Source organism: Lissotriton vulgaris, chromosome 1_1 (assembly GCF_964263255.1).
Source record: "Lissotriton vulgaris chromosome 1_1, aLisVul1.2, whole genome shotgun sequence".
NCBI classification, from domain to species: Eukaryota; Metazoa; Chordata; class Amphibia; order Caudata; family Salamandridae; genus Lissotriton; species Lissotriton vulgaris.
Window position 1 is genome coordinate 768334877 of NC_141685.1, and position 24859 is coordinate 768359735.

Here is a 24859-nt window from a genome sequence, read left to right on the forward strand (position 1 = left end):
GCCGTGATGTCAGGCACAACAGGGAATTGAGGAACCACAATTTTATTCACCTCCCGTAAATCAATGACAAAACGATAAACGGGTGGTTTCGAAGGATCAGTACGTTTAAGAATGGGCAGTACAGGGCTGTTGCACACGTTTCCCCGAGTCTCTTCAATAACGTCTTTCTCGATCAGATCATAAATGATCGCTAACAATGCTCGTTCACCATCAAGAGAGATACGATACTGGGGAATACGTGGCAATCGCACATTGGATTTCAACTGAACAACATAAGGGGAGATGTCAAGCAGGCCCACATCATTGGGACCTGTTGCCCACAGAGACGCAGGAAGAGAATTCAATTCCGGTGGAAGCTTATCGAGAGACAAATACATAGGAGAGACAACCCTCTCTCCTAACGTAAGCTTTACACCCGCAGGAGAACAATACAAAGTTGCATACAAACGTTTAAGCAAATCCAGGCCCAAAAGATTTTCACCACAGCCAGTAGTCAAAATCAACGGAGCTTGAAGCTCACGTGGCCCAATTGTAAGGGGCAAAGGGCACGAAACTGGATTGCTAACGGGGGCGCCAGAGAATCCAACGGAAACATTTGTTAAGCCAGACAAAGGTGCGCCAGGGAGTTTCGAATGCATGATAGAACTTTTCGCTGCACCAGTGTCCAACAGAAAAGGCTCAACGACGCCCAATGTAGCAACTGCGACGTAAGGCCCTCTCTGATCAACCGGAACTGATACCACTCCCTCTCCTTGTCTTTGGCTGTCCTAGTAATTACTGTCGTCAGTTCCCTGATCGACGTAATAATCATCTACATTGTACTGAGCAGATCGTCCTTGCGATGATCCACGTTGATCGAAACAGTTATTAGAAGTAGACGAGTTTTCAGAACGATCATTTTGGGCACCACGACCCCTACCACGTGATACCTGATGCGAACCACCACGACCTCCTTTAGATAAATTACCACTATTGCGATCATTCAGAGCAGGGCAATTGAATTTAATGTGTCCCTCCTGTCTACAATAAGCACATTGATTGTACCCTAACGATGATCTTTGGGAGGAGGAATCATTACGCGGCTGCGATCGATTCGATTGCGACTGCGATCTATTCTGTTGGGATGCATTCTGATTTGAACGCGGAGGATACGCTTGTTGAAGCAACACTTTAGTCTTAAGCTCTTTCGTCTTTTTATCAGCGCGGTCGTTCTCTTCTTTTTCTCGGTTCTCATAATATTGTGCAGTGGCCAATATCTGAGCTGAAGTAGAAACGGCCCACGCACTCTCTGAATTCTTTAATTTATTGCTCAAATCGGGCAATAAGTTGGAAACAAATTTATCCACGAACAACCTCTGACCACCCTCGGTGCTCATATCCTGACCACTATGATCAATGAAAGCCTCCTCAAACCTCGTAAAGAAGTCGGAGACACTCTCATCCTTCTTTTGTTTACAAGCTGATAATTTATCCCAATTCACTCTCATAGCTGGCATAAGAGTTTTCATTAATGTTATTATTCTTTGAGGAAGATCAACAATCAGCTGGTCGGGTTTAGCAGCAGCCGTTTGTCCGGCATCCGCCGCTACAATGGCAGCCCAAGCACCACCTAATTCATTCGGGTGGTTTTCGTGACAAATCTTGGCCCATACCGGTTGCGGTACGACATTGCCGAACAACATATCGATATCGGCAAGATTCATTACCGTAGCATCTACGAGCTGCGATAATTCTTTGTAATACCCCGTAGGATTTTTGCGAGGGTCGGGCAAAGACTGCTTCACCTGTAACACCTCCGAGCGTTTCCACGGGAGATGTATCCATACTCTCTGGAAATGCGCCAACGTAGGAGGTTGAGCAGTAGGATTAGCTGGTATCCAAACCGGTGGAACTTCTTGCATGGGAAACTGACCAGACTCATCTGGCAGTCTTTCAACATCCTCAACGAACAAGGCTTGAGGTATAGGAGTGGGTCGGAAAGATAACAACCGCTCAATAGCACGTCGAACGTTGGTATCCACTATCAGTCCGTTAGAGAACTGAAGCTGAAGATCAGACAGGGCGGTCAGCACCTCGTCAGGTGCATCGGCCGATATCTGATCGCGTAGGACCTTACACATTTCCTTGAACACAAATCTCTGAGTTGGTATATTGAATTGACAAAATGTGTCGAGTACAACACGTGGCGGATTTCGAAGAGGGTGCATCATCCAACCCATCGCCATATTATATAGCGAAGCGCGTTCTCTGTTACCAGGGAGCTGACTACGTCTCTGAGGACCATCAGAACCAGCGGACCCAAGAACAGGTCCGAGCGAATGAAAGAAACTAGCCGCAAGAGGAGAATTACGAGAACGAGTAGAAGGAGAAGTATAGGACACAGGACTAACAAGCGAAGAAGTAGAAACAGTAGCAACAGCAGGAGTTAACAGAACAGGAGCAGTAGCGGGAGCAGGAGTATGTGGAAGCGGAGGAGCAGTAGGCATAGCAGTAGGCAAAGGAGCAGGAACAGTCGGAAGAACGGGTGCAGGTTGAGGAACAGGCACAGGAAGAATAGGCGGAGGAATAGGTGCAGCAGGAACCACGAGAGCTGCGGTACCCTGTACATACGGAGGTGGCGACTTCATAAGATAAGACATTAAAGGATCCTCAACTGACTCTTCCTTCTTTTCCGGCTCCGTAGGCAAAGCGGGATAACATTTATCCACAGTCATACGCTGTAGTCTATCAAACACTTCCTTATCCTTAACCTCCTTGTCACGCTGAAATTGCTCTGCTTTCTTTACTATGGTAGCAACATTATTTCGCTGATTACGTTTAGTCTGTCTGATTTCTTTCTGTTTGGCTTCTTTACGCCACAACCGAAAGGCATCAAACATGGCCGGCCTTGACTTCCTTTCGAATAATTTAATCTCTAGATTATCTAAGATCGGGGCCTCAAAGCTACCATGGGGTGGCCAACGAAGGTCACCGTCCTTCTTTGTATATTTAATCCAGTATTCATTAGAAGTAATCGGGCCTAGCCCATGTTTACTGTACAGTTCATAAGTGGGAGTTCCAACCGGAGGTATCGGACACGAGTCCTCCAGTCGGGAATCCGTACCACAAGGTCTGAAACAACTAAACAAAGTACTGCGGCCAGGCATCTTGCACACTCAGCGAGTTTCACAAACTTCAAGGGTTACGGGATTTACCAAGTCCCAGCAAAGAACAAAACCCTCGGTTTTTGGCGGCTGCAGTCGTCAAACAACACAACAAATTACGCTAGCAAAGTGTCATCGACAAAAACACTTTCACAGCGTCTACAACAAAAACACTCGCTAAAGTGTCAACAACCAAGAACTCTGGGAGCGACCCACAAATACTTAACTCAAAGATCAATGGCGTCACCAGGAAGGCCCGTCAATCGTCTCACTCTACCAAGGTCTACGCCAGGCGCCAAAACAGGTCTACAGTCAGGGCAGCAGTCCGTCGCAGCCGTCCGGAGGCGGGAATCTTCGCGGGAAAAGTCTTCGGGCCACTTATTTCGACAACAGGATCGATGAAGCGGGGTGCACCTTCCCTCGGAGATTTCACACGAAGTTCCTCACGATCGTCGGGCTTGGACCGGTACCACTGATGCAGCCCCACGTTGGGCGCCAACTGAAGGACTGGGTTATTTAGAACCCAGCGGTGCCAGGGCACAACACCTGAAACCTTCGTGGGTAACCTGCTCCGGCGTACGAATCACAGAGACACGGGACACTTCCTTCGGCGTCAAAGATTCAAGGTTTATTTACTGCAGGGAACACAGAAGTCACGACAAGTAACACACATGCAACTTGGGGAGACTGCTTCAAATTGGTTCTGTGAGTCGCTCCTTTTATACACAATTTCCCCATAGAGTTACATTGAACACAAAAGTTTATGACCCGGTTCCCACAATCATCCCCCGGAGGGGTCGCTTTGGTCACTTTGAAACACGCAAGGTCCGGAACATAAGTGCGGAAACATTTGGCGGTTCCCAACTGTAAAAACCCATCTTCCCAACATTAGTGCATTCCAATCGGTAATAAACAGATCGAAATAGGAACAAGAACAGGTGTAGAGGAAGACGGAGACAGTGGGGAAATCGGAACGGGTGTAAAAGGGGAGGCATCAAAGAAACACGAGATACGAGCATCAAAGGGACGTGCCTAATGAGATGCACGGCTGAGACAATAAGTCCGTGCGGCAAGATGAGCCTCGAGCGGCGCCATCTGCTTTACAGTAGCATCCCCCTCATCATAAAGACGCTTTCAAAGGACATGTGTCTTCCGCAAATATCTTGGGAGTCCCAGGGTCGCGAAGCGGACATCGTCCGTTCGCTGGCTACTTGAGGGCAAGAGACAAAATGGATGCCGTATCTAAGATGGAACCCGTGGGTACAGATAGGAATGCCCACGTAACAAACGAACGGTTTAGGTTAGCACAGCGAAACTGCGCACACTTACTAAACTCGTCATTTGCGGTTCATAGATACCAGACTCGACTATATTCGTGCGAGTCGAAAACACCACTTACAATTGTCACGGAACCTCAGAACCTCGAACACCTACCTGTACCAGAGAGGTGCTGGAGGTAGGGGTGCAATGACGGAGCTGCTCGAGGAGAGAGTAGTTTCCCTGACCAGGAGGTCAGAGGTCTTACCTGGAAGGGGTTGGACTCAGATCCTGGCATACAGTAATAAAATATTACTTTACATTTAAAATACCCTAGAAATTGACTGAAAAACACAAAGGTTAAAGTGACATTATAGTTAAGTATGGTAATAATATCTTACTTTGAATTTTAAGAGAAAGCTTGAAATTGACTGGAAAAACAAAGGTTAAATAGATGGTATAGTTAGGTGAAAATGTCAGTCAAAATGTACCATTTTAAACTAACAAAACCACTGAAATTCACCAGTTATAGTTAACGCCAAGTAACTATACCTGGTGCCCTAAACTAACTATAACTCGCACTCTCTGCGCTCATTGCTAATTACCTCAGGTGTTATACATCACTCATGACATGTTCTATGACACCACTAAAAACATCATAGCACATCTAAAATGGCACAATTGATGACAACACTTTACAGTGCGGCCAGTGTCGCAATGTAATGGGCGTGGAATGTTACAGGATGGATTGTTGATGGTGCCGCTGCAGAAGCCACAGCAATATATATTGGTTTAGTCAAAACGTAAACCTTAACCTACACCCAACCTTACTTTACAATTCATTCAGGTTTATCCCAAGCCTCCTTTCGATTTGTTTCTGCATAGTGTTATGGAATATATCTTCAGGTCCCCTCCCCCCACATGAAGGACAGAAGTCTGCAGTGGATTAGCTGGATCGTGTCTCGTGGTGGTATCAATAGTGGGAGCATCTGAACTACATAAAGTAGTCCGGGTAAGAAATTCATGTTAAAGCAAGTCAGTCTGCCAAACCACAATAGTTCCAGTTTGCTCTATCGACAGAGATTTTTAAGGAGAGTGTCTAAAAGGAGGGGAAATTAGCTGCAAACAAGTTTTCACTTTGGGTCGTGATGGTGTTGCCCTGGTATTCAAGGGATGAAGGGGGTGTAGTTATACCTAACAAGCTAGGAGAGTCATACCCCGTCCACCACGTTGGAAGTTCCAAGGCAAAGGATTTGAAATAGTTCATTTTAAAACCAGATATTTTAGAAAAGGAGTCGAGTTCGCTAACCAAGGTGGGCAACGAGATCTCGGTTTGTGATAAAACATGGAATATTGTCTGCAAACAACACCAATTTATATGTGAAGTCTCCCATCAGGAGGCCCATAATCAAAGGGTTATAAACAATTTACCAAGCTAAGGATTCCAAGCTCAAGTCAATTATAGTAGGAGAGAGTGGGCATGTTGTTCGGGTGCCTCTCCCAGGATAACTGAGAGCTCATATAATTATTATTCTGAAGCTTGGTTGACGGGGTGACAAAAAGTCAGTTTTAATGTGGTCTAGTGTCCAGAAGGACTCACGAGACCTCTATTTAAGCTGGGCAGTATTGGCGATCTGCCTTGTTTCAGGTAATTATAGCTGTTACTGCGCTCTGCGCGCGACAGATAGCGCTTCAGGAAAGATACTTATTGTGTTGTATTTCAAATTTTAAATTATCCCATTTTTGCATTTTCGTTTTTTTATTTTTATTCCCCCTGCTTTTAGCCCTGACATCTCCGCATACTTCCACTATAATTGGATGCTCACCGCTTCTTTGGCGGGTCCCCTCCCTCGTATTTCTTAACTTGCGCCCATCTTGGGAGTGAAAACGGGACGCCTGGAGGCGCCATATCTGGTCGTGGTCTAGTGTCCAGAAGGACTCACGAGACCTCTATTTAAGATGACCCTGCAGACGTGCAGCGGTAACGCGCAGTGGGAGCGGCGGTCGCGCGCCGTAGTCGCGTCTGAGTCCAGCCCGTCTGCGCCCGTCCGTGCCTGGACGGGCCCAGGGGCCAGACCCTCTGCATCAAATTTGGACCTGTCCCGCCTCCCTACCACCGCCTACACTTACACTGGTGAGGAACTGATATCGATGAGGCAATCTCTTTGCATTAATTGTACTCTGTAATTTACCCACACATAATTTTAAATGTCCGGGCTGCGTCTTTTCTATGGGGAAAATGAGCAAATGCAAGGCTATGAAACGCATTTATAAACGTGGTAGGCTGAGGGGCAGTAAAACTGCAATGACTCACCCTCCACTACAATTCTGGAATATTAATTGCAGGTCCCTTCCCAAGCACAAGCATAATATTTATGATTTTCTTGTTGATGAGAAGCTGGATGCTGTGTTTCTCACTGAGACCTGGCTCCATGAGAGTTCCGGGCCAGATGTTGCAATTGCTATTCCCTATGACTATGTCATGTTGAGGAAGGACAGAACATCGGTAAAGGAGGAGGTATTGCAATAATTTTTAAATCTATGTATACCTGCAAGCTTGAAGATCTTCCCTTACAAGGATGTGAAGCTGCTCTTTTTAAGCTTGCGATTAACCCCCAATTCACTATGACGGGTCTCTTGGTTTATATCGGCCCCCTGGTAATGGAAATTCCTGGGTGTCTTCTCTAGCTGAAACACTAGCCCCTCTGCTCTTAAGGGCAGCTAACTTCACCATTCTTGGTGATTTAAATCTTCACCTTGAAGATTCTTCCTGCATTTCCAGTAAACATCTTATTTCTGACCTTGAGGTTTTTAATATTCTGCTGTGTAACTCAGGTCCCACTCACTCTGCTGGTCATTTGCTGGATCCAATCTTTTCTAATATTCAATTTGACTGTGCACAGAGTGCTTGTCCATTAGAGTGTTCAGATCACTATGCGGTTCACTTCTCCTTACCTCACAATAAAATCAAAGCTGGGGTCAGAATCGGAAAGGATGGGCATGTACGCCGGTGGGGCAAGCTTGATGTAACAAACTTTAACCAACACCTATCGGGGACTCTTCCTGATACTGATTTGCCCGCCACTGAGTTAAATACTGTGGTACTTCAATAGCTAAATAATGCGGTGGATGCTCTGCTTCGGTTGACATCCAAGCACTCCGGGTCTCATCGTCCACCCGTGCCATGATTCTCTGATGATCTGAAACTTCTGCGGGCAAAATGTAAGGCCCTTGAAAGGAAGTGGAGATGTACATATTCTGTCTCCCGGAAAGTGGCCTACAGAGAGGCCTTAAAAGGATACCATAAGCAATGTAAAACTGCGAGAGCGGCTTATACTGTGAATATGGTGACGCACGCACAGTATAGTTCTCGCGTCCTCTTCTCTGTAGTCAAGAAATTGACCGGAGCAGACACTACCCCAGCTCCCCCTGCATTAAAGGAGGCTCAATGTAAAGCTTTAGCTGAGTTTTTCATTTCTAAGGTTGAACGCATCTATGCCTCGCTAGGTTCTCCTTCTGTGGTGGAGGAATTCCAGACAGAATCTACATTGCCAGTGGAATGCTCCTTCGCCACAGTGAAGCTCACGGAATGGCAACTGCTAGATGATGTCTCTTTCCTCTCCTGTTTGAACAGTGTAAGATCGGGCTCTCCTCGTGGCCCGTCACCTGTTAGAATTCTGAAGCTACTGGATTCCAATTCCCATCAGGTACTTATGAAACTGCTAAATGCTTCTTTAATTGAATCTTATGTACCCCAGGACTGGAAACATGCGATGGTGGTGCCCCTTTTAAAGAAGGCAGGTGCGGATGCTTCCAACTTATCTAATTTTAGACCTATCTCCTTGCTGCCCATTCTATCGAAGATTCAGGAAAGACACATTAACACTCACTTAAATCATCTTGTGGAGAGTTCGGGATTTCTGCACCCATCCCAGTCCGGCTTTCGAGCTCATCACTCGACCGAGACTGCTCTCCTTGGAGTTACGGAAAGTCTGCGACACGGTATCGATCGTGGGGAAACATCTGCACTCATCCTGTTGGATTTGAGCGCCGCGTTCGATACCGTGTCCCACTCCATTCTTTTAAATTCTCTCCGGTCCCTAGGAGTGGCAGGCTCGGCACTAGCCTGGATTGCCTCCTTTCTTAGTGGGCGTACTTTCCAGGACTTTTCAGCAACAGCAGCATCTGCCATCTGTCCATCGGCGTACGGCGTCCCCCAGGGGTCTATACTCAGCCCTCTACTGTTTAACATCTATATCAAACCCCTGGCTACTATCGTGGAGGATGCGGGGTTGACGTTATTTTCCTATGCCGATGACACCCAAATCGTCTTCTCCCTATCAGGCAAAGACGGGAACAACCCCTCTGCTTTGAAGCTCGGTTTATCTCTTGTAGCCGAGTGGATGCAGAGGAATTGTCTTAAGCTAAACGGGGAGAAGACGGAAGTGGTGATATTGGGCAAGAATAAAGACCTCTGGGGCCCCCAGCATTGGCCTAGTGATACGGGGCCGCTCCCACAACCAGCGGCGGTAGTTCGCAATCTTGGATTCCTTGTGGATGAAGAAACCATCCATGAGAAAGCAGGCTACAAAGGTGGCCGCCACCTGTTTTGTTACTCTAAGATGGCTATAGAAAATGTTATGGATGCTGCCCATACCTTCCCAGAGAACTGTTGTCCAGGCGTTGGTCGTCTCCCGCCTGGATTACGGTAATGTTCTCTATCTCGGAGCTGACGTAGCAACAACCAAAATTCTTCAAGTGGTGCCAAATGCGTCTGCCCGTCTCCTCCGTAATGTCCCAAGAAGAACTTCTGCTGCCCAAGCCTTGCGCGATCCCCACTGGCTCAGAGTTCCGAGTCGCATTAAATTTAAAGCCTTGTGCTACCTGTTTAAGATCTGGCAAGGCTCGGCGCCTAAATATTTGCAGAATTTGGTGCAACCCTATAAACCTCACCGTATGCTGAGATCATCCAAGAATGGTAGGTTTCATCATTCCAAGGTTCAAGCTTGTAAAAATGGGTGGTCAGTCTTTTTCCCACCTGGGCCCTAAGCTCTGGAATGCTTTACTGGTGACTTTAAAGTTGGAGACAAACCTGCTTCGTTTCCGGAAGGGACTCAAAACTTTGCTTTTTGAGTTTTCTGTCTGATGTACCAGTTCCACCTTTATTACCTGCTTTTCTTTCTCGAGTCTGTCCCTAGCGCCGGGAAATCCACTGTGGGTAGCTGTGCGCGTTATAAGTTTAAATAAATAAAATAAATAAATAAATGTAGGCCTTAATCTTGGGGGCAAGAGGCGTGACAAAGTTAGTTTTAATGTAGGCCTTAATATTGGGGCCAAGAAGCATTTTATCCAGCACCTTGAACATATAGCACCAGTCTAGCTGGTCAAAAGCCTTCTTGGCATCCCATGAAATGAGGATCATGTGAGTATCTTTCCCTATTTGACATAGGTTGAGTGCAGGCCAGGTGTTATCTCCAGTCTGTTTACCATGAATGAACCAGGCCAGCATCGGTCAACTCCATAGTTTCCCTAGCGTGTTGCCCAGGATTCTTGCACCGCCATTGCGTCTTTTTTTTTTAAGCAATGGCACGCAAACAATGCAGCCTACTTACCACGTGACACATCTAGGGTGATGCGTCACGTTGTAAAGCCCTTCGTCACATTATACCTGCGTTAGGTTTAATGTATGCAGGGTGGGCGTTCCAACGCAGGAAGGCATCGTAAAATTGCTGCAGTGAAATCTACAAGATTTCACTGCGCCACTTTTAGAACACCACCGCAGCAAAACCTTACGCCTGCTGCAGGCGTAAGGAGTGATGCTGTACAGTAAGTATAAGCCTCAACATACATTGTTGAAGTTGCGTTGTGCTTGCAACACAACTCCAGCAATGCGTGACGTTTGGGCCAACAGATGCGTCAGACTTTCTGACGCATCTGTTAATCTTTAAGCCATGGAGCACAGTATTGTAAATACAATGCATCCATGGTGGTGCAAGGACATTTGACGCTGGCGCAAAGAAACTGACGCATCTATGCAGATGCATCAGTTTATTGTAAATCTGCCCCTTTGAATCTATGTTTAGAAGAGCTATTGGGCAGTACGAGTCGCAGCACTGTGGGTCTTTTTTGGACTTGAGCATCATAATATGTGGAATTCTGCCATGGAATCAGTGTTCTTGCCAGACTCAAGGGAGCAATTAAAGACCTGGACCAATGGTGCAGCTAATTTATCTAGGAAGGTTTTGTAGAAAGAATAAGGAAACCGGTCGAGGCCCGGGGCCTTATTCTTAGGGAAGGATTTGATCGCCACCACCTCCGGAAGGTCCATCCTGCAAGTAATTGTCCTGGTCTAGTTCATTAGTGAGCTCTGCTGCCTGGAGACTCCAGTGGTATTCATAAAAGGCCTGGACCACATTCTGTGCCCGACTGGTGAATTCCCCAGGAGGAAACACAACGGATTCGAACCTGTTCCGAAGTTGAAATTCTGATTTTGTAGGCGAGGAGCTGCTTTGCTCTCCTTCTCATACTACAACCGTTGGTTGTACGTCATTACAACGCGTTCATTTAGCACGCATGTTTTACAACAAAAATAATACAACGCATACCAATACCACGCATTTAAAAATAGTTACATGAAAAAAACATCCACCAGGCAAACAAGATGCACATAGTCATTCACCACACATACTATTAAATATGGCTTTACATTTGTAACCTAATAAGATTGTGCTTTTAAGATCTGTTTTATTCCAATAATCTGCAACGGATACACATTCAACCTGTGATGGAATTATTTGTGATGCGGCACATGTCTAATTGCAAAAGCATACTTTCTTAGAAAGCGACTCAACCTCCCTACCTCCCTTTTTACTGTAAATGTACTGATTTTATAAAATAATGTAAATTAAACTTACCTGTACACAGCACTCCCTGATCCCTTTTGTTCCAAGTGTTCTTTAGGTTTTGACTGGCGATGCGCACGTAGTGCGCATGCGCCAAAAACCTTATGATTTGTGTGTGGGGTCGGGTCTACGCCCCCTCCTCCCATTGGCTAGCTCCATAAATGGAGGCTAGCCATTGGGAGAGGGCTCTGTCCGTCAATCTCGGACCAGATTCGGGGGCGTTCCCGAGAATTTTTCGCTTTTGGCTACGTCAGCTGAAAGCCTCTTCTCGTCAACGCCCCCGAATCTGGTCCGGGATTGAGGGCACCCGCCTTCCTGCTCCTGTGCGATGGCGCTTTAATTACTCACTCCTGCCTTCGCCTCACAGGCTCAATTTTTTCAGTAAAATGCTTTGGTGCATTAGCAAGATGGATCTGTCTGGAAATCACCGGCGTTGGAGGGACAGATCAGCGACATTACATCAGGCACTAACAAGACAACAATTGTCCAGAGACTGAATGGCGCTGTCAGCACCTCATAAGTTAATCACTTTAGCTTGATTCACAAATCTCTGCTAAAGGAATCACGCATGGGGCGATCTTGTTCGCCGACACTCATATCGCGTTCCCCCATTGTCACAAGCACCGGTTTCAGTTTTAACAAAAGAGCGCGCCTTTACTCTGTGGGCAAACACGAGGAATTGTTCCTTTCAGCTCATTTGCTTTCATTGCCCCCAGGCTATTGGGATTCTGCGGTGGTTTCAGCGTGCCGGAGCTTTTGTCAAAATGTTTCTGCTGAGTTGTTTGTGCCGCAATTTCTTCATATAATGATCCTGTTGAGTGGAAGAAATGGCTCCGTAATGATAGGTAATCTCGCGCTTAATTTTCTTTTCTACCCGAGTCCTGCAAGTGACTTGGCTTGCAGGGTTGCGGCGCCTCTCCTCTCGAGTTCAGCGGGGGCAATGGATGGCTTCTCCTTCTCGTCGGGGACTTTCTGCGTCTCGGTTTCCCACAATTTCAACTGTATGGCGAAATGCTGACGAGAGAGTAAATTGTAGTGGGCTGCCTGTGTTAATCGTCTGGGTAATTCGAAGCTTGTGTATAAGGAGCCGGGCATATTTGTACACCGCCTCTGGCCGTTTCCGTGCTTATATTATGATATATTTAAATTCTAGAGGACCCCATTACTGAAGCCTGGGACTCCAGGCTCCTATGTATGTCCGAGTCTTCTGTACACAAGAACCGCAACATCATGATTTTGTTTTTCAGCGGCGCTGTTGCTGTTCTGAGGTTATTTAATTTATAAAATATCATTTCATACAAGAACTGCGGCTTCTGTTCTCTGCCCCGTATGTACGTCAAAGGCTTCTTTCTAAAAGGAGATACAAATCATGGCTTTTAATAGCGCCTAGTGGAGGGTGGCGCACTTACATTGTTGAATATATCTTATAACTAAATCTCCGATACGGAGCGTTAGACATCAGCCCCTTTGTAACTGGCTGATGCGTGTGTATACAGGAGCAAACACATACTTTTAAAGCGCCTTACGAGATTGGTGTGCTTATATTTTACCGAAAATTGACATTACTGAATATTTATAATTATAATTTCACACCAGAGCCGGAGCGTCTCGTCTGAACCCAAAAACATGGCTTTTAATACAGCACCGTATGGAGGTCGGGAGTGTAACATTATAAAAAAATAGGTAAATTATAAAATAATCGACATAAGCCTAGGGTTGGACCACAACACGATGCCTTTGTTTACTAGAGACCAGAAAACATGGCTCCACATAGCGCCTTATGGAGGTTGGTGCATTTATTTGACTGAATATTGAAATTCTAATTTCATAAACTGCGACTTGCGCTCTTATTGGGATGTGTTTGTTTAAATATAACCAGTCTTTTCTAAACTCATCTATACGTTGTTGACTTTAGTAACGAAGAAGATTCAGAGTGCAGATTCAGAGTGCAGAGGCAGATTCAGAGTGCAGAGTGCAGATTCAGAGTGCAGATTCAGAGTCAGAGTGCAGTTTCAGAGTGCAGATTCAGAGTGCAGAGTGCAGATTCAGAGTGCAGAGTGCAGATTCAGAGTGCAGAGTGCAGATTCAGAGTGCAGATTCAGAGTGCAGATTCAGAGTGCAGAGTGCAGATTCAGAGTGCAGAGTGCAGATTCAGAGTTCAGAGTGCAGATTCAGAGTGCAGATTCAGAGTGCAGAGTGCAGATTCAGAGTGCAGATTCAGAGTGCAGATTCAGAGTGCAGATTCAGAGTGCAGATGCAGAGTGCAGATTCAGAGTGCAGATTCAGAGTGCAGAGGCAGATTCAGAGTGCAGAGTGCAGATTCAGAGTGTAGAGTGCAGATGCAGAGTGCAGATTCAGAGTGCAGATTCAGAGTGCAGAGGCAGATTCAGAGTGCAGAGGCAGATTCAGAGTGCAGAGTGCAGATTCAGAGTGCAGATTCAGAGTCAGAGTGCAGATTCAGAGTGCAGATTCAGAGTGCAGAGTGCAAATTCAGAGTGCAGAGTGCAGATTCAGAGTGCAGATTCAGAGTGCAGAGTGCAGATTCAGAGTGCAGAGTACAGATTCAGAGTGCAGATTCAGAGTTCAGAGTGCAGATTCGGAGTGCAGATTCAGAGTGCAGATTCAGAGTGCAGAGTGCAGATTCAGAGTGCAGATTCAGAGTGCAGATTCAGAGTGCAGATGCAGAGTGCAGATTCAGAGTGCAGATTCAGAGTGCAGAGGCAGATTCAGAGTGCAGAGTGCAGATTCAGAGTGCAGATTCAGAGTCAGAGTGCAGATTCAGAGTGCAGAGTGCAGATTCAGAGTGCAAATTCAGAGTCAGAGTGCAGATTCAGAGTGCAGAGTGCATATTCAGAGTGCATATTCAGAGTGCAGATTCAGAGTGCAGATTCAGAGTGCAGATTCAGAGTACAGATTCAGAGTGCAGATTCAGAGTGCAGATTCAGAGTGCAGATTCAGAGTGCAGAGTGCAGATTCAGAGTGCAGATTCAGAGTGCAGAGTGCAGATTCAGAGTGCAGATTCAGAGTCAGAGTGCAGATTCAGAGTGCAGAGTGCAGATTCAGAGTGCAGAGTGCAGATTCAGAGTGCAGAGTGCAGATTCAGAGTGCAGATTCAGAGTTCAGAGTGCAGATTCAGAGTGCAGATTCAGAGTGCAGATTCAGAGTGCAGATTCAGAGTGCAGATTCAGAGTGCAGATGCAGAGTGCAGATTCAGAGTGCAGAGGCAGATTCAGAGTGCAGAGTGCAGATTCAGAGTGCAGAGTGCAGATGCAGAGTGCAGATTCAGAGTGCAGATTCAGAGTGCAGAGGCAGATTCAGAGTGCAGAGGCAGATTCAGAGTGCAGAGTGCAGATTCAGAGTCAGAGTGCAGATTCAGAGTGCAGATTCAGAGTGCAGAGTGCAGATTCAGAGTGCAGAGTGCAGATTCAGAGTACAGAGGCAGAGTGCAGATTCAGAGTGCAGAGTGCAGATTCAGAGTGCAGATTCAGAGTTCAGAGTGCAGATTCAGAGTGCCGATTCAGAGTGCAGATTCAGAGTGCAGAGTGCAGATTCAGAGTGCAGATTCAGAGTGCAGATTCAGAGTGCAGATTCAGAGTGCAGAGTGCAGATTCAGAGTGCAGATTCAGAGTCGGAGTGCAGATTCAGAGTGCAGAGTGCAGATTCAGAGTGCAAATTCAGAGTCAGAGTGCAGATTCAGAGTGCAGAGTGCATATTCAGAGTGCAGATTCAGAGTGCAGATTCAGAGTGCAGAGTACAGATTCAGAGTGCAGATTCAGAGTGCAGATTCAGAGTGCAGATTCAGAGTGCAGATTCAGAGTGCAGAGTGCAGATTCAGAGTGCAGATTCAGAGTGCAGAGTGCAGATTCAGAGTGCAGATTCAGAGTGCAGATTCAGAGTCAGAGTGCAGATTCAGAGTGCAGAGTGCAGATTCAGAGTGCAGATTCAGAGTGCAGATTCAGAGTGCAGAGTGCAGATTCAGAGTGCAGATTCAGGGTGCAGAGTGCAGATTCAGAGTGCAGATTCAGAGTGCAGAGTGCAGATTCAGAGTGCAGATTCAGAGTGCAGAGTGCAGATTCAGAGTGCAGAGTGCAGATTCAGAGTGCAGATTCAGAGTTCAGAGTGCAGATTCAGAAGGCAGATTCAGAGTGCAGATTCAGAGTGCAGATTCAGAGTGCAGATTCAGAGTGCAGAGTGCAGATTCAGAGTGCAGATTCAGAGTGCAGATTCAGAGTGCAGATTCAGAGACAGAGTGCAGATTCAGAGTGCAGAGTGCAGATTCAGAGTGCAGATTCAGAGTGCAGATTCAGAGTGCAGATTCAGAGTACAGATTCAGAGTGCAGATTCAGAGTGCAGATTCAGAGTGCAGATTCAGAGTGCAGATTCAGAGTGCAGATTGCAGATTCAGAGTGCAGAGTGCAGATTCAGAGTGCAGATTCAAAGTGCAGAGTGCAGATTCAGAGTGCAGAGTGCAGATTCGGAGTTCAGAGTGCAGATTCAGAATGCAGATTCAGAGTGCAGATTCAGAGTGCAGATTCAGAGTGCAGAATCAGAGTGCAGATTCAGAGTGCAGATTCAGAGTGCAGATTCAGAGTGCAGATTCAGAGTGCAGAGTGCAGATTCAGAGTGCAGATTCAGAGTGCAGAGTGCAGATTCAGAGTGCAGAGTGCAGGTGCAGAGTGCAGATTCAGAGTTCAGAGTGCAGATTCAGAGTGCAGAGTGCAGATTCGGAGTGAAGAGTGCAGAGTGCAGATTCAGAGGGCCAAGTGCAGATTCAGAGTGCAGAGTGCAGATTCAGAGTGCAGATTCAGAGTGCAGATTCAGAGTGCAGATGCAGAGTGCAGATTCAGAGTGCAGATTCAGAGTGCAGAGTGCACATTCAGAGTGCAGATTCAGAGTCAGAGTGCAGATTCAGAGTGCAGAGTGCAGATTCAGAGTGCAGATTCAGAGTCAGAGTGCAGAGTGCAGATTCAGAGTGCAGATTCAGAGTGCAGATTCAGAGTGCAGAGTGCAGATTCAGAGTGCAGAGTGCAGATTCAGAGTGCAGAGTGCAGATTCAGAGTGCAGATTCAGAGTGCAGATTCAGAGTGCAGAATCAGAATGCAGAATCAGAGTGCAGAATCAGAGTGCAGATTCCATTCAGAGTGCAGATTCCATTCAGAGTGCAGATTCCATTCAGAGCGCAGATTCCGAGTGCAGATTCCGAGTGCAGATTCAGAGTGCAGATTCAGAGTGCAGATTCAGAGCGCAGAGTGCAGAATGCAGAATGCAGATTCAGAGTTCAGATTCAGAGTGCAGAGTGCAGAATGCAGATTCAGAGTGCAGAGTGCAGAATGCAGATTCAGAGTGCAGATTCAGAGTGCAGAGTGCAGATTCAGAGTGCAGATTCAGAGTGCAGAGTGCAGATTCAGAGTGCAGAGTGCAGATTCAGAGTGCAGATTCAGAGTTCAGAGTGCAGATTGAGAGTGCAGATTCAGAGTGCAGATTCAGAGTGCAGAGTGCAGATTCAGAGTGCAGATTCAGAGTTCAGAGTGCAGATTCAGAGTGCAGATTCAGAGTGCAGATTCAGAGTGCAGAGTGCAGATTCAGAGTGCAGATTCAGAGTGCAGATTCAGAGTGCAGATGCAGAGTGCAGATTCAGAGTGCAGAGGCAGATTCGGAGTGCAGAGTGCAGATTCAGAGTGCAGAGTGCAGATGCAGAGTGCAGAGTCAGAGTGCAGATTCAGAGTGCAGAGGCAGATTCAGAGTGCAGAGGCAGATTCAGAGTGCAGAGGCAGATTCAGAGTGCAGAGTGCAGATTCAGAGTCAGAGTGCAGATTCAGAGTGCAGATTCAGAGTGCAGAGTGCAGATTCAGAGTGCAGATTCAGAGTGCAGAGTGCAGATTCAGAGTACAGAGGCAGAGTGCAGATTCAGAGTGCAGAGTGCAGATTCAGAGTGCAGATTCAGAGTTCAGAGTGCAGATTCAGAGTGCCTATTCAGAGTGCAGATTCAGAGTGCAGAGTGCAGATTCAGAGTGCAGATTCAGAGTGCAGATTCAGAGTGCAGATTCAGAGTGCAGATGCAGAGTGCAGATTCAGAGTGCAGATTCAGAGTCAGAGTGCAGATTCAGAGTGCAGAGTGCAGATTCAGAGTGCAAATTCAGAGTCAGAGTGCAGATTCAGAGTGCAGAGTGCATATTCAGAGTGCATATTCAGAGTGCAGATTCAGAGTGCAGATTCAGAGTGCAGAGTGCAGATTCAGAGTGCAGATTCAGAGTGCAGATTCAGAGTGCAGAGTGCAGATTCGGAGTGCAGATTCAGAGTGCAGAGTGCAGATTCAGAGTGCAGATTCAGAGTGCAGATTCAGAGTCAGAGTGCAGATTCAGAGTGCAGAGTGCAGATTCAGAGTGCAGATTCAGAGTGCAGAGTGCAGATTCAGAGTGCAGATTCAGAGTGCAGAGTGCAGATTCAGAGTGCAGATTCAGAGTGCAGATTCAGAGTGCAGATTCAGAGTGCAGAGTGCAGATTCAGAGTGCAGAGTGCAGATTCAGAAGGCAGATTCAGAGTGCAGATTCAGAGTGCAGATTCAGAGTGCAGAGTGCAGATTCAGAGTGCAGATTCAGAGTGCAGATTCAGAGTGCAGATTCAGAGTGCAGAGTGCAGATTCAGAGTGCAGATTCAGAGTGCAGATTCAGAGTCAGAGTGCAGATTCAGAGTGCAGAGTGCAGATTCAGAGTGCAGATTCAGAGTGCAGATTCAGAGTGCAGATTCAGAGTACAGATTCAGAGTGCAGAGTGCAGATTCAGAGTGCAGATTCAGAGTGCAGATTCAGAGTGCAGATTCAGAGTGCAGAGTGCAGATTCAGAGTGCAGAGTGCAGATTCAGAGTGCAGATTCAGAGTGCAGAGTGCAGATTCGGAGTTCAGAGTGCAGATTCAGAATGCAGATTCAGAGTGCAGATTCAGAGTGCAGATTCAGAGTGCAGAATCAGAGTGCAGATTCAGAGTGCAGATTCAGAGTGCAGATTCAGAGTGCAGAGTGCAGATTCAGAGTGCAGATTCAGAGTGCAGAGTGCAGATTCAGAGTGCAGAGTGCAGGTGCAGAGTGCAGATTCAGAGTTCAGAGTGCAGATTCAGAGTGCAGAGTGCAGATTCAGAGTGAAGAGTGCAGAGTGCAGATTCAGAGTGCAGAGTGCAGATTCAGAGTGCAGAGTGCAGATTTAGAGTGCAGATTCAGAGTGCAGATTCAGAGTGCAGATGCAGAGTGCAGATTCAGAGTGCAGATTCAGAGTGCAGAGTGCACATTCAGAGTGCAGATTCAGAGTCAGAGTGCAGATTCAGAGTGCAGAGTGCAGATTCAGAGTGCAGATTCAGAGTCAGAGTGCAGAGTGCAGATTCAGAGTGCAGATTCAGAGTGCAGATTCAGAGTGCAGATTCAGAGTGCAGAGTGCAGATTCAGAGTGCAGAGTGCAGATTCAGAGTGTAGAGTGCAGATTCAGAGTGCAGATTCAGAGTGCAGATTCAGAGTGCAGAATCAGAGTGCAGAATCAGAGTGCAGAATCAGAGTGCAGATTCCATTCAGAGTGCAGATTCCATTCAGAGTGCAGATTCCATTCAGAGTGCAGATTCCGAGTGCAGATTCCGAGTGCAGATTCAGAGTGCAGATTCAGAGTGCAGATTCAGAGCGCAGAGTGCAGAATGCAGAATGCAGATTCAGAGTTCAGATTCAGAGTGCAGAGTGCAGAATGCAGATTCAGAGTGCAGAGTGCAGAATGCAGATTCAGAGTGCAGATTCAGAGTGCAGAGTGCAGATTCAGAGTGCAGATTCAGAGTGCAGAGTGCAGATTCAGAGTGCAGAGTACAGATTCAGAGTGCAGATTCAGAGTTCAGAGTGCAGATTCAGAGTGCAGATTCAGAGTGCAGATTCAGAGTGCAGAGTGCAGATTCAGAGTGCAGATTCAGAGTGCAGATTCAGAGTGCAGATTCAGAGTGCAGATGCAGAGTGCAGATTCAGAGTGCAGAGGCAGATTCAGAGTGCAGAGTGCAGATTCAGAGTGCAGAGTGCAGATGCAGAGTGAAGATTCAGAGTGCAGATTCAGAGTGCAGAGGCAGATTCAGAGTGCAGAGGCAGATTCAGAGTGCAGAGTGCAGATTCAGAGTCAGAGTGCAGATTCAGAGTGCAGAGTGCAGATTCAGAGTGCAGAGTGCAGATTCAGAGTGCAGATTAAGAGTGCAGATTCAGAGTGCAGAGTGCAGATTCAGAGTGCAGAGTGCAGATTCAGAGTGCAGATTCAGAGTTCAGAGTGCAGATTCAGAGTGCAGATTCAGAGTGCAGATTCAGAGTGCAGAGTGCAGATTCAGAGTGCAGATTCAGAGTGCAGATTCAGAATGCAGATTCAGAGTGCAGATGCAGAGTGCAGATTCAGAGTGCAGAGGCAGATTCAGAGTGCAGAGTGCAGATTCAGAGTGCAGATTCAGAGTCAGAGTGCAGATTCAGAGTGCAGAGTGCAGATTCAGAGTGCAAATTCAGAGTCAGAGTGCAGATTCAGAGTGCATATTCAGAGTGCAGATTCAGAGTGCAGATTCAGAGTGCAGAGTGCAGATTCAGAGTGCAAATTCAGAGTCAGAGTGCAGATTCAGAGTGCAGAGTGCAGATTCAGAGTACAGATTCAGAGTGCAGATTCAGAGTGCAGATTCAGAGTGCAGATTCAGAGTGCAGATTCAGAGTGCAGATTCAGAGTGCAGAGTGCAGATTCAGAGTGCAGATTCAGAGTGCAGAGTGCAGATTCAGAGTGCAGATTCAGAGTGCAGATTCAGAGTCAGAGTGCAGATTCAGAGTGCTTAGTGCAGATTCAGAGTGCAGATTCAGAGTGCAGATTCAGAGTGCAGATTCAGAGTGCAGAGTGCAGATTCAGAGTGCAGATTCAGAGTGCAGATTCAGAGTGCAGATTCAGAGTGCAGAGTGCAGATTCAGAGTGCAGAGTGCAGATTCAGAGTATAGAGTGCAGATTCAGAAGGCAGATTCAGAGTGCAGATTCAGAGTGCAGATTCAGAGTGCAGAGTGCAGATTCAGAGTGCAGAGTGCAGATTCAGAGTGCAGATTCAGAGTGCAGAGTGCAGATTCAGAGTGCCTGGTGCAGATTCAGAGTGCAGATTCAGAGTGCAGATTCAGAGTGCAGAGTGCAGATTCAGAGTGCAGAGTGCAGATTTAGAGTGCAAAGTGCAGATTCAGAGTGCAGATTCAGAGTGCAGAGTGCAGATTCAGAGTGCAGAGTGCAGATTCGGAGTTCAGAGTGCAGATTCAGAATGCAGATTCAGAGTGCAGATTCAGAGTGCAGATTCAGAGTGCAGAATCAGAGTGCAGATTCAGAGTGCAGATTCAGAGTGCAGATTCAGAGTGCAGATTCAGAGTGCAGAGTGCAGATTCAGAGTGCAGATTCAGAGTGCAGATTCAGAGTGCAGAGTGCTTATTCAGAGTGCAGAGTGCAGGTGCAGAGTGCAGATTCAGAGTTCAGAGTGCAGATTCAGAGTGCAGAGTGCAGATTCAGAGTGCAGAGTGCAGAGTGCAGATTCAGAGTGCAGAGTGCAGATTCAGAGTGCAGAGTGCAGATTCAGAGTGCAGATACAGAGTGCAGATTCAGAGTGCAGATTCAGAGTGCAGATGCATAGTGCAGATTCAGAGTGCAGATTCAGAGTGCAGAGTGCACATTCAGAGTGCAGATTCAGAGTCAGAGTGCAGATTCAGAGTGCAGATTCAGAGTGCAGATTCAGAGTCAGAGTGCAGAGTGCAGATTCAGAGTGCAGATTCAGAGTGCAGATTCAGAGTGCAGAGTGCAGATTCAGAGTGCAGAGTGCAGATTCAGAGTGCAGAGTGCAGATTCAGAGTGCAGATTCAGAGTGCAGAATCAGAGTGCAGAATCAGAGTGCAGAATCAGAGTGCATATTCCATTCAGAGTGCATATTCCATTCAGAGTGCAGATTCCATTCAGAGTGCAGATTCCATTCAGAGTGCAGATTCCGAGTGCAGATTCCGAGTGCAGATTCAGAGTGCAGATTCAGAGCGCAGAGTGCAGAATGCAGAATGCAGATTCAGAGTGCAGATTCAGAGTGCAGAGTGCAGAATGCAGATTCAGAGTGCAGAGTGCAGAATGCAGATTCAGAGTGCAGATTCAGAGTGCAGAGTGCAGAATGCAGATTCAGAGTGCAGATTCAGAGTGCAGATTGTGTGGGTGACTCTATGTGTGTGTGGGTGGCTTTGCGTGTGTGGCTCTGTGTGGGTGTAAAATGCAATAGGTCATGCATTTGCGAGCGATTAAGCTATTGGCATTGTAAATGACAAGGCCATTTATTTAACGATTACGCTATTGGCAATGTAAATGACAATGCCATTTATTTATGATTTTTTTTTTTTAAACCAAAAAAATGTCATGAGCAATGCCAATAGCTCTACCTTTAATATTGCCGAGACCATTGCATTGTAAATGCTTGTTTACACTGTCACCCTGCCTCGGAGACACACATTTCTCAGTCAGTCCCTTCAACGCTCAGTTGGAAGTTGCCAAAACCCATTTTTGAACTTTAGACACGCAAATATCCGGTTGTATATTATTAGATATGTTGAGTAGCCCATCGAGTCTGTTTGTGTTTTTCCTTTTGCTTTTCATGTTAAAAATGCGAACTCGAGCAGCGGAAAACCCAGAAAAAACGTGAGCAGGCAGACTACTTGCTTTTAAAAAGCTTTCTGAACTATCTAGTCAACTGCTATTAAACGCGTAAAGTGTATACATGTTGTATGTGGTCGTTTTTAGGGTGTGCAGGCAAAAATGGGGGTAAAATTGGGGTCTGCAGTGCTACACGGTGAGCTCTCCTAGATATCAAGTGTGTATGTTACTGTTTTAAACACATTTTTGGTCTGGCAATAATTGTCAGTATGGAACTAATTAAGTTCTATCAAGCCCTGTGTGTGTTGAGGAGGGCCCCTCAGTGTTACACATGCTTTTACGGAGGTTTAGGGACCTTGTTGCTTCACTGCTGATTGGGCTCTGAGACGGCCATCCTGCCTAGTTGCCTGTTGTGAATGGGTATAAACAATAAACGTCCGATTATGGTGCCGGTTGGACCTATCCCCCCTCAAGAACACAAAGAACCTACTGACATTTTCTACCTGAAATAGACCATCTAATTTGGAAAGACCACCCTGTGTCCTTCCTGATTTTATTTTCACCTAGTCACTAATCTCAAACGTATACTCCTTTCTTTCCATGCTCACATTTGTCCCCTTGCCTCCTACACCATTTCAACCTTTCAGCCATGCAGGGACCAATTTAGTACCAGGTAAGCATCACACATCAATTGAAATGGGGGTCGCAGTGTGTAGGGCTTGCAGTGTGTGTGGGGGGGTCGCAGTGTGTGGGGGGGCTCTGTGTGGGTGTGTGTGGAGGGCTCTGTGTGGGGGGGCTTTGTGTGGCTGTGTGTGTGGGGGGCTCTGTGTGGGTGTGTGTGGGGGGGCTCTGTGTGTGTGTGGGGGGGGGCTATGTGTGTGTGGGGGGGCTCTCTGTGGGTGCTTGTGTGTGTCATTTGCGAGAGATAAAGCTAGTTGCATTGTAAATGACAATGCCATTTATTTATGTTTTGAAAAAAACACATAAATAAAAATAATGTCAAGAGCAATGCCAATAGCTCTAACTTTAACAAAGGCAAAACCATTGCATTGTAAATGCTTGTTTTTCTCTATGTCCCGGAATATTCACGGAAGGGAGAAAGGATTAGCACACTTACCCACCCACTGCCTCTAAACCTTCTGCATCCCTTTCAGATTGTATCATTAACTAATTGCTGAGTTAGTGCTCTGTTATTTAGTTATGTGCATCAAAAGTTTAAATACAGTTACCATCTCATAGTCCCTAAACCTCCTGCACCCTCTCCTGACAATGTATTGTTTTAACTTCTTTACATACTTTGGTATTCAATTAATACTTGGGTATTAATACACAATTAATCCAACCATATTGAAACAAACAGTGCCCCTAAACCCTCTTGTATTCTGCTCTGACCGTATATTATTGGTGATTATATGTATTTGCCTACTTAAAACAATAAGGTGCAAAGAATTACGAAGAGAAGCACTGCCACCTACTGTTCAAATGCGTGGTAAAGTCTTGCTTTGTAAATGTAAAGACCTATGTGCCAGCAGTTATTTCGGTGTAAAAAATGCATGGTAAATGCTATACATGTAAAACTTCAGAGTAAATGCTGTTTCCCCCCAACTGCATGCAGCAGACAGTGTTCCCCATCAATAGTTTTTAAATTCCCCCCTAAGCAATGCCTGGAATTATTACAGGTAACCGGAGCCGCACATGTTCTGTTGCTGAATTAACAATGTTACACTCTTATTAAAGTTTGCGTGATGCATTGCACTTAAAAAAACCTGAATAATGTCAAATGAGCTCACCACGCATCACTGCTTTAGCAGCATCCCATTGATTAGCAGGGGGGTTGGAGCGCTCCTCCACAATGGTGTGCCTGACTGTGGGGTCTCGGAAAGGAATTTCGTACATACCCATTGTAACTGTGGGGCGGGTGGGTGCAGGGGAATTAAGGGCGAACAACTGTTTCCGGGGCATGGTTCAACAGAGCCTGTGTGTTTATCTGACTATCAAGGACGGCCTGTAGGTCAGATTGTTGTGTGATGAGCATTCCCAGTCTAGAGAAGGTTCTTTGGAAAAGAATGTATATTCACAGGCAGTAGGGTGATGCACCTCTAGATGTCTACCAGACAACACTCCCGAAGTCCCTCAAGGGCGGCACGTGCAGCCCCATGTGTGTCTCACCAACAGTAAGAGCAGTCTATATGGGTCAAGAACTATAGTGAAATTGTCACCCAACAACAGTTGCCCAAACATTAGCTGCACCAGATTCTTTTCATCACTTGGATTCGATAGGAGAACTGTGAACAGTTTCACGCGGGCAGATTCACGCTAGACAGGATGTATGTTGTTACAACGCATGCTTTTACCACGCATGCCTTTACAACGCAGTTTTTTCAACGCAAGTCGTTACAATGACTTGCGTTGGGGGGTGCTGGATAGTGAATAGTTTAATTTAATATTCCAACTCCAGTCCCCGTGGATAGTAGGGAAGGTGTTGGATAGTAAATTAAACTATTACCTATCCTAGAGCGCCCCCCAGCGCAAGTCGTTGTAATGACTTGCGTTGAAAAAACTGCATTGTAAAGGTACTGCGTGGTAAAAGTTGCATCGTAAAGGATGTTTTCCGCTAGACGTCGGGCCGGCCAGGTGGTTAGCGGCAGCCCAGCAGACCACTGCAGCAGGCCCTAATTCTCAGCTCGGTCCCCGACTTACCACAAACCCGGCAAAACCCTGCTAGTCCACCCCAATAGACACCCGCCGGGCCCCACTGACTGCTGGGCCCCGCTGGCAGCGTGATTCAGCGCGATTTTGAAGTCGGAAGAAGCAGTGGCAGCGGAGGAAGGTGGAAAGGCCAGGGGACCAGGGGGCGCCGAACTCTCGAGCATCGAGCCCTGTGTGGCAGCACAAAGCAACATGAGACACGGCCAAAATGAA